Source organism: Canis aureus, chromosome 22 (assembly GCF_053574225.1).
Source record: "Canis aureus isolate CA01 chromosome 22, VMU_Caureus_v.1.0, whole genome shotgun sequence".
Taxonomy (NCBI): domain Eukaryota; kingdom Metazoa; phylum Chordata; class Mammalia; order Carnivora; family Canidae; genus Canis; species Canis aureus.
The window spans coordinates 18,498,038-18,513,627 of NC_135632.1; the positions used below are offsets into that span (position 1 = coordinate 18,498,038).

The 15,590-nt window shown below is 40.3% G+C and overlaps 1 long non-coding RNA gene across 1 annotated transcript; it reads left to right on the plus strand.

Moving 5' to 3' along the window:
- Positions 1 to 4,072: 4,072 nt before the first annotated feature.
- LOC144294322 (uncharacterized) lies at positions 4,073 to 13,718 on the plus strand. Its single transcript, XR_013361734.1, has 3 exons — positions 4,073 to 4,138; positions 6,399 to 6,457; positions 13,468 to 13,718. It is a non-coding gene; the product is annotated as an uncharacterized LOC144294322 (long non-coding RNA).
- The last annotated feature ends 1,872 nt before the right edge of the window (positions 13,719 to 15,590 follow it).

The window sequence follows — 15,590 nt, forward strand, 5'->3', positions numbered from 1 at the left end:
AAAAATATATATACATTTTGTGGAAAACATATTAGAATCATTAGAATCCACAATACTTATTTAACTCATTGTGTAATTAAAATCCTGGGCATTTGCAGAAAAAGACTTTACAGAACTTTACTGTTACTCTGCTAGCAACAAAATGTAATGGGAGGAAGAGTAAAACAACAGCAACAACACCAAAAAGCATTTTTCCTCGAGCCTCAGTTCATGAGGGAATTTCTAGGAATTTCCAGGAATATGAGAAGTTGCTAAAACTGACTCTTTTTTGTCTAGTCTTTCTTTCCTTTCCTTGGTGCAAATGCACCACAGATACGTACCATTCTTTCCTCTTTCTAATAATAAATAGTAAAGGGAGCCGGAGGACCCTGTGAGAGGGCCCTATGGGAGGAAGGGAGGAGAAGAGGATGGGAAGAGATATTCTTAGGGGCTGAAAAAAGACAAAAAGGGGAGAAAGGATTTATGAGAAGGACTATAAACATGGTGAGCGAGGTGTAGAGGGAGGAAGTCATCAATTGATGCAGGTTGAGAGACAAAGAAGAACCAATATATGTCCCCAACTGGCCACCTTTGGAGGTTATAGAGAACTCAGGAATGAGGAATTGAGAGGGGAGGTCAAATGTTCTAGAAGGGCATGAGGAGGATTGGAAATGTTTTCCTGGGGCCTTTCCTCCCGTGGCCTTCCCCTTTGTGGTCTAGAGCTGAATCGCTTTCAGTGGATCCTGTTCTCCCTGTTCAGAGACCTACAGATAAAGTAAAAGAATGCGGAGTTTCTTTTCCTCATGGGTTCTTAAGCTCTTTTCAGTTTGACTGGCAGCCCACTGCCAACACATAAATGAGTCTAGTTGAGACCAGAAAATACAACTGAGCCAGCCCAGCACAGATTGTCAGTCCACAGAATAATGAATGATGTAAGTAGCTGTTTTAAGTACTATGTTTCGGGAGTGGTTTGTTTTACAGCATAAGTATCTGGTATAGTATCTGATATAGTATTTTAAAGATAGTGCATTCATTATCATTAAAAGCATAATAATGACAATGCAAATTATGCAAAAGATGTATTACTACTGCTTGAAAGTTACACGAGTATAGTTTGAAATGAAGTTTTTACTTTTCATTTCTTTATTAGTTCCCTAGTGTTTATTATCAGCCCAGAGTCTTTCATTTAATCACCGACACTCTCACATTTAAAGGCAAAGTGTTTAGGTTTGACTTCTGCAGCTATGGAGAACCCTGATTATTGGTACTGCATGGTTCAGGATCAATATTAACTCAACTTTGCATCTGAACACTCCTCATCCACTGTCCCTTGTGTCAAGGAGGGTCCAGTCAGAAAAACAGAACCACATTAGTTATTTTAGCAGAGGGAATTTAATGTAAGGAATTGGTTAAAGTTATTGGAAGACTTAAAAGGCCAAAAAGGAAAAAAAAAAAAAAAAAAAGGCCAAAAAGGAACACAGCAGTAAGAAGCCCCATACCCCAAAGGCTAAGAGAACACAGTGGTAGAGATCTACGTGATTGAAACTAGAGGCTGGGAGGAGCACTGTGGAAAGCACTGTGAAGCTCCTCAGAAAGAAGAGGAGAGGCACTGCCTGGATAGTACTGACACTTCTGCAGGGATGTAAGGAAACTATGTCTGGGAATGCTCGAAGAAGCTGGAAACTGGAACCTACTACTCTTACAATGAAGACTCATTGCTGGGGCATCCTGACAGAAACAAGTAAGCAAGCAAGCAGGAAAGAACAAGTTCTGTCTCCCTCCTGCCTTCCAGTCTCCCTCTGGAGCTCTTATCATTAGGGAATAAAAGGAATCATTTGCTTATGGCAAAGAAAAGTTGTACTTTCCAGAGTTCCAGCACCAGCATCACAGAGCAGCATGTAAAAAAAATTAGTCTGGAGCTAAGTTACAAGAGTTTAATAACTGACTTTTCCCATCTTTATCTTTTTTTAATAAATTTATTTTTATTGGTGTTCAATTTGTCAACATACAGAATAACACCCAGTGCTCATCCCGTCAAGTGCCCACCTCAGTGCCCGTCACCCAGTCACCCCTACCACCACCCCTAGTTCATTTTCCAGAGTTAGGAGTCTTTCATGTTCTGTCTCCCTTTCTGATATTTCTCACTTATTTTTTCTCCTTTACCCTTTATTCCCTTTCATTATCCCATCTTTATCTTAAAGACTCCCTGAGAATGTCTTTCTTCTCTTTTCTCGGTGCCCGCCTTGGATGTCCTCGTCTTGGAACAGCAAAATCTCCAAGCACAAAGTTGATGCTTAACAACTTCTGGTTGAGTAACTAAATAGGAGGCTAAAGAGCTATTTTTTAAATATCTCTTTTGGGTCAGATGCTATACAAAGCACTCTTTATGTGTATCTTCTTTAACATTTACAACAACCATATAAGGAGATCGTATCTCTCTCTCTCCTTGTGTCAGTCAGGAAAACAAATCCACCAAGTCTTTCAAATAGAGGAAACTTAATACAGAAATGGGTTACAAAGGTTGTAAGGTCTGGAGGAACAAAAGGGGAAGGTGATGCCACCCAGAGCTCATTGGTGTGTAGTCACTGCTGAGGCCACAGGGCTCTACTGCTGCACCCATGTGGTGGGTGGAACCACACTGCTGTTGCTCAGCACCAAGCACAGGTGCCCTGCCCTCCACTGTTGCTCCAGCCACTGCCTCGCTGTAATGACCACTGTCACTACTATGGGGGCTTGTGGTTACCTGTTGCTGTAGCTTCAGCAGTTACCACCGTTTTAGGACATCTTGGTCACCTGCAGTAGCCTCCAGTCCCTGGTCACTCACTGCTAGACCCGGAAGGAGAAACAGTTTCTCTCTTCCAACTGTCTTCTAATCTCTGGTCAGTGCCTCCCTTTGCTGGAATTTCACAGAAGTCATATGGCAAGAGAGTTTGGGAAGTGTAGTTTTCAAGCTTCTGGTGCTGGTGGTATAGAGGAGAGTACAGAAGAACAAGTGTTAGGCTAAGAGCCAAAGATTAACATCTGGAACATCCAGCCTTTTGGCTGTTTAACATCTACATGTACTTTTCTTCTTTTTAAAAACTTTCATCAACAATATCAACAAATCCATGTTTTCATTTAATACAGTGTTCTATCCCTTATACAAACCAATTCACTTTTTACTCTCTTCCCAAAAGGAGAAATGTAAAGTTCAAGTGGTTATCCATCTTTGGTATTCACTTCAGTTAGACCTATCCAATGTTTTTGCTCTTCCTTGATCTAACAACCTTATAATCCATTTCCCTGTATACTTCTTAGGGTTTTGCCAATATAAATGAACAAAATCTTGCAATTATTCAGGTATATAAAGCTTCAAGGCCAGACATTAAACTTTTGCCTTTAGAATTGCTGGACTCTGATATTAGGTGTGAGTCTGAAGGCCATGAAGGTAGGAGAGAGTGAATTTTGAGAATTGCAACCTCTTTTAAGGCAATGCCTTGGGGTGAGGTTATTAAGAGAGTCTTCTTGAAAGGGAAGACTAGACTTCTCAGGTGGGGGAGGAAGAACTGCTCCAACTGACAAGTGCACTTGGGAGATTAGGATTTCACAGATTTGCATGAGTCTATCCCGGGGCCCCCCTTCCAGTTCTCAGGGTTCCACCCACTCCTTCCAAATCAATCCTCAAACTCTCACATACAATATCTGATGAGCTCACGAACTCAAATTACATTGTAATTCTCTGATCTGTAAGTTAAAATTTGGGACCTATTCATCCTGTGGCTGAAAAGATAAGAGATTCCTTTAGGGCCATCACAGAAGTTCTCTGGTTCTGTGACCAGAATTTGAGCTGAGAGATTAAAGCCCTAAGCTTGTCATTCTCTTTCTGAAATGTGTCCAGAAAAGTCAGACATAGCCATCCCAGCCATGGTCTTATAGTTATCATTTCCCACTATCACGCCCATCCTGCTGTTACATGATCACTACCATTCTTCAAACAGCCCCTAATTACCATCTGAGGGCCTCCATAGCAATTGTTACTATACTACTGCTCCTGTTTCCAGAATCAGAAACAGAAAAATGACTTTCTTTTCCTGTTGCTTTTAATCTTCCTCCAGTGTCTCCCATTGGCAGAGACTAATCTTCATGTGGCCGACATCAGAAACAGAGAACAATGTCATAGGTAGGTTTCCTGCTTTGGCAGTACAGAATAGAACTGAAGGCCAATTGTTGGACTGAAAGTCAATGAGTTATCACTTCTTTAAAGATGAGGAAACTGAGGCTGGAGAGCTTGTTATGTCCTGCCCAGAACTCATAACAGAACTGAGACATTCTGATCTCTCTAAACCCAAGTCTGTGGTCTTTCCACCATGCAGGATATTCCCAGGAACCAATCACCAGAGAGTGTGACAAAAATTGTCAGAGAGTCTGAAAAATGATAAGAGTTTGAGCATTTCCAGCTTTCCTGCTCCATTTTAGATTCACCAGTCATTGCTCCCAATTGATTTGGACATGCTGATAGGCCTCCTTGCCATCAGCAAAGGTTCAACAGGGTTGGAGAAGATGCAGTGGCGCACGAAGAGGCAGCCATAGTGCAGTGGTTAAAGTCACAAATGGCCTAAACTCGTAGCTCTGCCCTGTGACTTAGTAGTTGTCTAAACTTGAACAAGTTATATAACATCTCAATGCCTCAGCTTCTTTATCTGGATAATGGTGATAGTACTCCCTGCCTCACATAGTTTATGTGAGGAATAAAAGAGTTAATCCATGCTGAGCTCAAAGAATAGTTAAATCCAGTTGTTATTATTATGACATTTAATTGCCTTTGTCTACTAAGAGACTCCTAAAGATGGGGCAATTATCTTCAGTGTCTTTCTCAGAACCAACTGTGTCTCCTAAGAGCTCTCAAGAGATGCAGATTCTAAAATTCTCCCCAATGTCAAAGGCAAGGGTGTTTGGGGGGGGGGAACCCAGGTGTTCCCAAGAGACAGGAGAGGCTTGAGGGAGAAGGCCTGGAATGAAGGCAAGGATTCATTATTAATGATAAAGCCCAGGAGGCCAGGTGTAGCTGTGGACTGAGACCATACCTTGTGCCCAATGTGAGGAAGGAGAACCAAAAATGCTGCCTGCTTCCTGGGCAACAAGAGGGACTCAGGCATTGGGCATTGTAAAAAAAAATATGGTAGAATCAGGAAGAGAAGCCATATTCTTCAGGCATCCTGGCCAAGGTATGGTCTGGAATGAAAGGCCTTGTGAGGTGTCAGACCTCTAAGACTTATTTCCTGGCTGTGCAAGTCTAAGCCCTGTGACCTTGGATTATAGCTGGCATTATTTATCTCTTTCTTTCTTTCTTTCTTTCTTTCTTTCTTTCTTTCTTTCTTTCTTTCTTTCTTTCTTTTCTTTCTTTCTTTCTTTCTTTCTTTCTTTCTTTCTTTCTTTCTTTCTTTCTTTCCTTCTTTCTTTTCTTTCATTTCTTGAGAGAACGAGTGTGAGCAGGGGGTGGAGTGGGGGGAGGAAGGGAAGGGGCAGTGAGAGAGGTAGACAGACAATCTTAAGGACACTCCATGGCCAGTGCAGAGCCTGATACAGGGCTTGATCTCACAACCCTGAGATCATGACCTGAGCTTAAATCAAGAGTCAAACACTTAACTGACTGAGCCACCCATGTACCCCTCTTATTTCTTTATCTTATTCAACAGCTATTCATTAAGCAAACATTTACGTGTCAAACTGATTTGAGTTCCTAATACTATCCCTATTTTACAGATGAGGAAACTGACATGTGGACAGGTTAGATAACTTGCCCCATCACACAGGGAGTTTTGGAGGGGAATTCTCATTACCTCTACCTACTGCTTACTTTTCCTAAGCTGTATTCTCTTAGGAACACCTAAGTCTTTGTTGGGGTAGCAGAGAAAGTAGGAGTGAGGTCAGGTTAGTGAAAGTTGTGTCACAGTTACTCAGGCAATTGATCGATGGGAAAAGCATTAGGCAATGCTCTTTATTATCAAGTGGAACTCTCACTGCCTTTGAGGGGTTTGGTCTGAATACGTTTTGCGTGTGTGTGTGAAGGACAAGAAAATATCCAATAATGATGTAACTGGATTTTCCTGGAAAGTTTGATGGACTCTGCTTTTGACCCAGTAGGAAACCTGAAATGCACCAAACTTGCTGTAAAGGGACATGCCACAGCAGAGTTTGGCTCAAACCCTAGTCCTAGGTGAAGGAAGGGGTGCTACTCTCTGCCAGTTCTGCGTCTGTTTTATTATTCATAGTACCTGGCCGATTGTGTAAGATAGGGTTAGGAAGGTCAGCACAGCATTAATATGTTGAATTGGGAGATGGCATGGACTGGAGATGGAACCTGTCACACCAGAGTGATTCTTATTGAGGGGGCTTGATTTGATATTAATATTAATTTGATGTTTCTTTCCATCTTCAAGAAATTTGTCTTACCCAGATAGGAGAAAGCCTGAATGCTAGCCCCATGCAAAGCAATAAGGTATGTTGGATTTTATGGTGGGGGTGGGGAGTTGGGGGCAAGAGGAAGGAAGATCAGAGTATCTACACTCTTTAGTGTGAGGCTCTAACAAAGATGTTTGGGAAGGTATATATGGAGCCTTTAATGGAAAATAAACAGGTTCCACCTTTCTGCCCCAATGTATAGTTTCTAGGAATGTCTATCTACTCAAAAGCATTCTTCATCCTGACCATTGATTATTTCAAGAAATTTCTGTTTACTGTGCAGCAGGCAGACAAACATGCTCCACAAGTCCAACTTATATATTTAGCAGATTAAATTTGACATTATTATTAAAGAAAAAAGTCTCCAACTTGCAAATACACTAGAATCACCTTGAGAGCTTGTTAAAACAGATTGCTGGGCTCCACTGCACAGCTTCTAAATTCAGTGGGTGTGGGGTGGGCCCTGAGAATTAGCATTTCCACCTGTTTCCAGGTGCTGCTGGTGCTCTCTGGTCTGGGGATCATAATTTGACAACCACTAGCCAACACAAATGAAGGTTTCAGCCAGTTGAGTTATGAGATCTGTGTGATGCTGAATAGCTGTTCTCACTAGCTTTTCCAATTGATAAAATTTTGTTCTCACCTGGCTGCTGCTGCAGCTAGGCTAGGGGAAGCAGCACTGTGGTTTCAGCAGTAAATGGGCTCATGATTTTGAGCCTGGTGGTCAGCAATTGATGTCCACGCTTGCCATGGCAGACCCAGCCCAGTGTCCTGGCATGAGGTAAATTTCCTCAGACCACCCTGGGAATTGGCAGTTGCAGGATCCTGGGGCCCCATTAGAAACATGCTTTGCTGCTAATACGATAAACCCAGATGTTACACTGAGATTCAAAGTTGCTTCTGGAGTGTGAGCTTCACAAAGGCAGCACTGTGTCCCTTCACATCTGTATGCCTAGCACAGAGCCTGGAGGGATTGGGCACTAAGTAAAGATTTGCTGAAGGAGATTGCCCCCACGCACCATCCTCATGTCAAGCTTAGCCCTGTCCACGTTCCTGGGTCTTGCTAAGATTCAACAGAGTTGGCCTCTTGGAATTGGAAAGTCAACAAATCTCTCATCAGAACCACTAGCATCCAGTTCTCTCTTTCCTTTCAGCAATTCCAGACATTTCAGCCTCCTCTGATCTCCTGATCTGATCTCCCACTTATGTCTGCTTCTAGCCAGTGGTCTGTTAGAAGTGACACGGGTGACTTCCAGGCTGAGAAAGTGAAGAGCCCTGTGTGTCTTTCCAAGCTCTCTCCCTTCCTGGCCAGTGTGGAGGTCCTGTGTTGAGATGGCCAAGCCTCAAATGGAAGCAGCCTGGATTGTTAGAGTACCGCACATGGGACAGCTACCCTGGAGAGTTTCTGATTCACTTGAGTGAGAATAAAGTTTGCTGGTTTCATGACCTTGAGATTTAGCTTTTCTTCAGGACTTGCAACTTTTAGCTCTTGGTGCCTTGTTAAGAATTTCTTTCCTATGGGCAGATATTGCCTTTTGGGTTTTAGACTCAGCCTGAGGTCAGATCAGATATACTTTACCTGCTCCACCAAAAGCCAGAAAACAATGTAAGGTCATTCTTTGTCATGTTGTATAATGACTGCTTCCATTTGAGGGAGAATAAAACTCGGTGTGATGCTTCTCCTTCCAGACACTTGCATATTATACACTCTCCCTGTAATTAGAGGGAGGAGAAGGGGAGGGAGAGTCAGGGAGAGGGAAGAAGGGGAGAGACAGAGAAGAGAATTTTCTGTGGATTGACGAAGTTTTAGGCATTAGTAATCATGTGGACATGTGGGGTGATTTGGAGGGATTAAGGAACCTTCTTAGCACCCACAAAATTTATATACCTACTTGTAAGTGTTGTCTTAAAGACAGAATAAAAGATAAAAGAGGATGCCATATTTGAAGCAAAACCAACACACATTTGTTTCCTTCTCCTCCATCCTGCAAGTTAGTTACTAACCTAACTTTCCAGATGAGGTCACTTTGCCTAGAGATGATGTAACTTGTCCAAGGTCACATAGCTAGAAAGTAGCACAGCTGAAAGTCCCATCTGTTTGTCTAGCTCCATGTCTAGCTCCACCACTTTTCTCATGCTAAATTGGCAGGAGTTGCTCATCTTGGGACAAAACCCGATTAGCCCCCCAGCATTATCCTGTCTGTAATCACTGGAAAGGGATAAACTGGCATATCTTTTCAAGGTCCAGAATCTGCCTGACCTGAGAAGAATCCCTCAGATCCCTCCCTTCAACTCTTCTTCTAACTGCTGCCCTGTCTTCCCCATTGACCCAGAATGTGCCAGGACAAGATTCCTTGTTCACCTCCCTCCTAGGCCAATCCCTTTTATCTGTAGCCCAAGGCTTCAGCTGCCAGGACTCTTGAGGAAATTGCTCCTACACAGTATCCCAGCATACTGGGAATGGACTATAGTATACCTACCTATACTGATTACTATTTCCCTCCACCCCAGCTTGGAACCACCACAGGGTTGCTTCTGGCGTGAGTAACCTCATCTAATTTCCCTTGGCATGCCATGCACACACTATTATCTCTCTTAGCCATGCCATGCCAAGGGCTGAGGAGTGCTAACCTGTAACACATTCTATCTGCTAAGAGGAAAAATCTGGTAGAGAAAGAGGCTGTGTTTAGGGAGAAAGGAGGCATAATTGATGAATGATGGATAGAAAGTTTTTATAAAATTACAAAGTGCTATAAATATTCAGTGGTTAAAACCAGTGTGTATAATGATCTTTTTGTGATTTGTATCTTGCTTCCTTTCAATTAATAGCATTTTGGATTGCTTTCCATTTAGCACTTATAGATTTACCAAGCTCTTTTAAGTGACTGCCTGTGGCTTTTTTTTTTTTTTTTTTTTGGTACAATATTTTACTTGACTAGTTCCCTATTGGTGCATGTTTAGATTGTTGTAGGGTTTTTTTTTTTTTTGCTGCTATAAATAATTTTGCAATGAGCATCCATACATATATGGTTCTCTTTCTTTCTTACCTTTTTTTTGCCCCCACATTTTTTGAGTAATAGATACAAGATAAATTTATAGAAATGTAATTGCTAAGTCAAAGTGTATGTTTTTAATTTCAATACCTATTGCTAAATTTAGAGGTTTTAAAATGTATATAGTTCACCTTGTTAATCTTTTCCATTATGGTTTATGGGTTTTGTGCCATGCTTAGAAAGGTGTTTCCTCTACAAAAAAGTTTCCTTCTAGTACTTTTATGGTTTTATCTTTTTAATGTTTAAATCTTTGCTCCATCTGGAATTCAAGTTAATGTAAGAAATGAAATAGAGAACAGGTTTTATTATTTTTCAAATGGCTAGCCAGTTGTCCCAACACTGTTTATTGAATAATCCATCTTTTTTCTTGCTGATTTGAAATGATACTCTTATTATGTACAAAACTCCCACATGCATTAGATCTTTTCATTTTCAATTCTCTATTCTGTTCCACTAAACCTTCTATCTAATCCTATGGAAGTTTTTTTTTTAAGATTTTTTTATTTATTTACTCATGAGACACACACACACACACACAGAGAGAGAATGAGAGAGAGACAGAGAGAGAGAGGCAGGGACACAGGCAGAGGGAGAAGCAGGCTCCATGCTGGGAGCCTGACATGGGACTCGATCCCGGGACTCCAGGATCATGCCCTGGGCCAAAGGCAGGTGCTAAACCACTGAGCCACCCAGGGATCCCTCAGAAGTTTTGATTACTGTAGGCTGATTATATATTTTAATATGTGGTTGGGTTAGTTTCCTATTTTCTGGATATTATGACTTTTTACATTTTATAGGTGAACTTAAATATGATTTGTTGAATAAAAAATGATGCAGGCGTTTTGACTGGGCTAACACAGAATGTAGAGATCTATGGAGGAAAAATTAACTTCATTCATTAATCTTCCCATTCACTAGGAAGGTATTCCTTTCTATTAAGATATTTATTGTTTTTCTTTAGAAAATAGTAGTGAGTAGAAATTTTTCCTCATCTTGGTCTTTCACAGTTATTCCAAAATGTATTCCTTTTTGGAAGGTTGGGAATAGAGAATGATTTTGGCTGCAATATTAAATAGGATATTTTTCCTTTTAACAACCAATTGGTTATTATTTGAGTACAGGAAAACTACTTTTTTATATTAACTTTGCAGCTATTTATCCTAATAAATTCTACTTTTTCTAATAGTTTTCAGTTGATTCTCTTGGGTTTTCCATATATGCAATCATAGAACCTAAAATCATGATACTGTTTTTATTCCAATGGGAAGTCCTCTAGTGCTTTGACATTAAGCATAATTCTGGCTTATGTGTTAATGTCTTAAAATATGTGTTAATTTTGCACATATGTATCAATATAAATGTGTAGGTACATGCTTACTCATACACACATACAAAAATTAAACATTACACATGTATACACATGCAAAATGTCTGCACATTAACCAAGTTAAAATTTATACCTGTTTATACTTTACTTGGAGTTTTCATTGTAATTCATTTTGAATTTTACCAAATGCTTTCATTATATTTATAGAGATGATCTCTGTTTTCCTCATTTGACCTACTAATATAATGAATTATACGAAAAGATTTTCTAATATTTAATCCTTTTTTCATTCTTGAATGAATTCTACTTTTCGGTGGATTTTTCATTTAGACAGTTACTACATTCCTTTTTTAAAATGATTGTATTTATTTATTCATGAGAGACACACAGAGAGAGGCAGAGACACAGGCAGAGAGAGAAGCAGGCTCCTCGCAAGGAGCCGGATGTGGGACTCAATCCCCGGACCCAGGATCATGCCCTGAGCCACCCAGGCATCCCAACAGTTGCTATATTCTATTTGCTAATATTTTACTTCAGATCTGTATGTCACCATCTATAGAATGATTAGTCTATATTTCCTTTTTTTGCTATCTTTGGCAAGTTTTGATAAATATTTTTTCTAGCTCCTTTATTAAAAGAGTTTGGAAGTATAGTAGTCTTAAAAGTGCATACCAGTAGTGAAGAAAGGTGTACTACACATGCCATTTTAGGGAGAAGTGTGTTTAGAGAACAGGAGCCACATAACAGCCTGGTGTTTGTGTGTGTGTGTGAGAGAGAGAATGTGTGTGTGTTATGTGTGAGAGTGTGTGTGTGAGTGTGTATGTCAGAGCATATGCGTGTGAGTATGTATGTGAGTGTGAGAAAGTATATGTTGGGAAAGTGTGTGAGAGAGTATGCGTGTCTAAGAGTGTGTGAGTGTGCATGAGAGTGTGTGAGAGAATTGTGAGTGTGTGAGAGCACATGTGTGAGAGTATGTGAGTGTTCATGTGTGAGGGTGTGTGAGAAAGTATGTGTATGTGAGAGTGTGAGAGTATATATGTGAGTATGTTGAGAAACTGAGAACACACATAAGTGTGTGCATATGAGTGTGTGAGTGCACAAGACTGTATTTGTGTATTGAGAAGATGTTGAGAGAACACGTATGAGTGTGTGAAAGACTGTGTATGTGAGTGTGCATGTGAGTGTGCAAGAAAGTGTGTGAGCATGTGAGAATGTATGAGAGAACCTGAGAGTGTGTATGTGAGTGTGTGTGTGTGTGTGTGTGTGTGTATTACCTAGCAGGGGTAGAACTGCCATAAGTGGGCCACTATCAGATGAGAAAGGCTGTTGTGTTTCTTTTTAAGGATCTAGGGTGTATTCCAGCTGAACTGAAATCTTCAAACTCCCCTTTTCTCTTATTTTTTCTTTATTTAAATTCAGTTTGTTAAGATATAGTGTAACACTCAGTGCTCATCACATCACATTTCCTCCTTCATTCCCATCATCCAGTTACCCCATCTGCCCCACCTCCCCTTCAGAAACCCTCAGTTTGTTCCCTTTAGTTAAGAGTCTCTCATGGTTTGTCTCCCTCTCTGATGACTTCCCATTCAGTTTTCCCTCCTTCCCTTATGGTCCTTTGCACTATTTCTTATATTCCATATATGAATGACACCATATGATAATTGTCTTTCTCCTGCTGACTTATTTCATTCTGCACAATACCCTCCAGTTCCATTCATGTAAATTTAAATAAATGGTAGATATTCATCCTTTCTGATGGCTGAGTGGCTGAGCAATATTCCATTTCAAAATCCCTTTTAATTCACCCTCTATCAATTAAAAAAATTAAGGCTGCACTTTTAAATGTTTGTTTACTCATATTTATAGTTCTGTATTAGGAAACCTCAAAAGAAGCCTTTTAATATTTATCTAGCTCAGTGAAATCTCATATAGTATGACATCATGTCTCCCATAACTTGAACACCACTGAAGAAATTATAATTTTTTGGCTGATATGATAGTTTTACCATTAGGAACCAGCTAAAATTATGATATACTCCTGGAGTCAGGTTCATTTTAAATGATGAGTATAAAATTACTATTACAGTCTTTTTAAACTTAATTTTTAATGCCAACTTCTTGTCAAATCTGACTAGTTTGCCACTGTTTTGGTCTGACATTTTGGCTGCTGTTGAACTTGTCCTGGGTGTGCAATGCCCATTGACTGTCATTTCTCATTGTTCATGGGTGCTTACCTTGTTAGTAATGATGGTGCAGCCCATACTTTTATTTAACTGGGAACATGTGAACATATAATACAGCTGATGTGTCTGATAAGTGAGAGGCCCATGGGACATTCACTCGCTTCCATCAGGGAACCAGAAGAATCCTGTATGACAAAGACCCTCTGATAAATGGATTGGTGAGCGTGCCAGGGTCAACCCGTAAGTTAAAAAGTAAGTTTATTTCTTACATTTTTAGATGAACATTAAATATAGATCATCATTAATTAATTTTGAACCTATGGAGATAATCTCATGAAAGATTCTAGTGTTTTCTTTCTATACCTGTGAAGAGGGCATAAGGAGTGACTGGACCTCTCTCCAGATTTGTGAAAGATCTGTCACTTGCATCTTGGTGAACACAGCCCTTCCCCACATGCCCTAAAGTCTCTCACTGGTCCCACAGGTCCTATCACAAGAGTCTGAGGCCAACTGACCTGGATCATCAGCCTGAGCATACCTGGGTAGATGGCAGCAACCCTGCAGCAGCCCTATCATGGTAGGGCCAGGAAGGACTGCCCCAGGAAGGTCACCAGACCACTGATCCCATGGAGGTCCCATCTCCTGCTGTGTTCTGCTCATCTACATCTGGCCTACTTCCCCTCTTGACAATTCTATTTTGTTGGTACCATACATAAAGGTGACATTAAAAGGAAAACTGGGGTCTCTGACAACTGCTCCTCCAGAGATTTTTTGTGTGTTTTGTTTTTGTTTTAGCATCTCTTAACTGTACTGTGACCAGAGGGCCTCAAGGGGGAGAATTCTAATTTGCAAGAGGGGAGAAAGGACCTAATGGCTATAAGACCAGACTTCAGAGCAAGCCACCTGGGTTTGCCTTCAGGTTCTGCTGCTTACAACCTATACAGCTTTGAGCAAATTACTTAACTTCTCCAAGCCTCAGTTTTCTCATTTGTAGAATGGAAACTATAATGTCATGAGGTTTCAAAAAGACAGTCCTTATAAAGCGCTTAGCATACTAGGTGCTCTATCAACCTTGGCTAGTTTTAAGCCAGCATGAGGGTGACCTAAAGACAGCACTGGTTGGGCTGGTCAGAGGAGTCACCAGGAAGGGGCATTGGCCTCTAGTCAAGGCCATAGAGTCCTCATGCCAGTATGCCTAGGGTGACAAGGTCAGGGAAATCTGACCAGAAAGTAGAGACTTTTAGTTAAAAATCCCACTAAGTACCTAAAGTAATGAATTTAAAAACAGCTTACATTAAGCTTACATTAAGGGTTCTGAAATTTCAGAACCCTTGGGATAAAAGACAACCCTGAAAACTTCTGGAATAGAAAAAAAAAGGAATTATTAAAAAATGAGAACCAGAATGACATTAAACTTCCCAACAGTGGGTATTGCACACCAGATGACAGTGGTACAGTGTCTTCAAAATGGTGAAGGAAAATAACTGTTGATCTAGACTCATATATTCAGCCAAATGATCAATCAAAATGGGGGGCAAAATGGACACCTTTCATATGTACAAAGATACAGACAACTTCTTGTCTTAGAATGTGCTTAAGTAGAACCAGGCATGAAACCAGATAAGGAAGTAACCAGCAGGAAGTGAGAAGCAGTAGAGTCAACTCTGCAGAGCCATGAGGAGCATTCCAGGAGAACACTGGGATGTAGGACCAGATGGTAACTGGTGCCCGTTGTGGGAAAGGCCCTGACTAGGGGGACTTTAGGAAAGGGGGGACTCCATATAATGCTCAACATGATGAAGCATTTGGAAATCGTGTGGGTATATTGATGCCAGAAAAACAGCAGGAAATCAGGAAGGTAATTAGAGACACCAGACAAAACAAAAAAAAAAAGCTACATAGAATGAAAATGTAGTTGTGATACATTCCTTTGCCTTGCAGAGGACTTATTTACTGTGTCATAATGTTGTAAACTACTGATTATGGATTTAACAAAAATAGTGAAATAACTATATTAGGAGGATGTGGACAGGTGAGGAGGGGACAGCCTGAGAGAGTTAAATAGCTATTAATCTTACCTCTATAATCAATAGATAATGTCAACAGTGGATAAATCAAGAAATAGTAGAAGCACATTATCTGGAACTATAGAAGTAACCAATACAAGAAACAGCTTTAAAAAATTAAAAATGCTGGCATCTGGGGAGCAGGAATAGGGATGGGGAGGGCTAAGATAAAGGACCATTGTTTTCCTATTTTTAAAATGCAATTTTAAAAACCATGCATGTATTACATTGATAAAAATAAAGCAAATAATAAAAATGAACTCAAGCTGAGGTATGAGAAAAATATGTAAATGGCATTCAGAAGCCAATTTATTTGTGATTAAGACAGCTATGCTATACAACTGTGGACAATTTTTTAAAATTTCGAATCCTATGACAAATGAAAAATGGCTTCCTTAGAAAAGAAGATGAACCCGCAGCCAGCAGAAATGAGCTTCTATCCATTTCCAGAAGAAAATTCATTGCTCATTATGGGAATACATATAGGGTATCTCTATCAACCTACAACCCGAGTTGTTAAAGTTAAAATTTAACAGTTTTA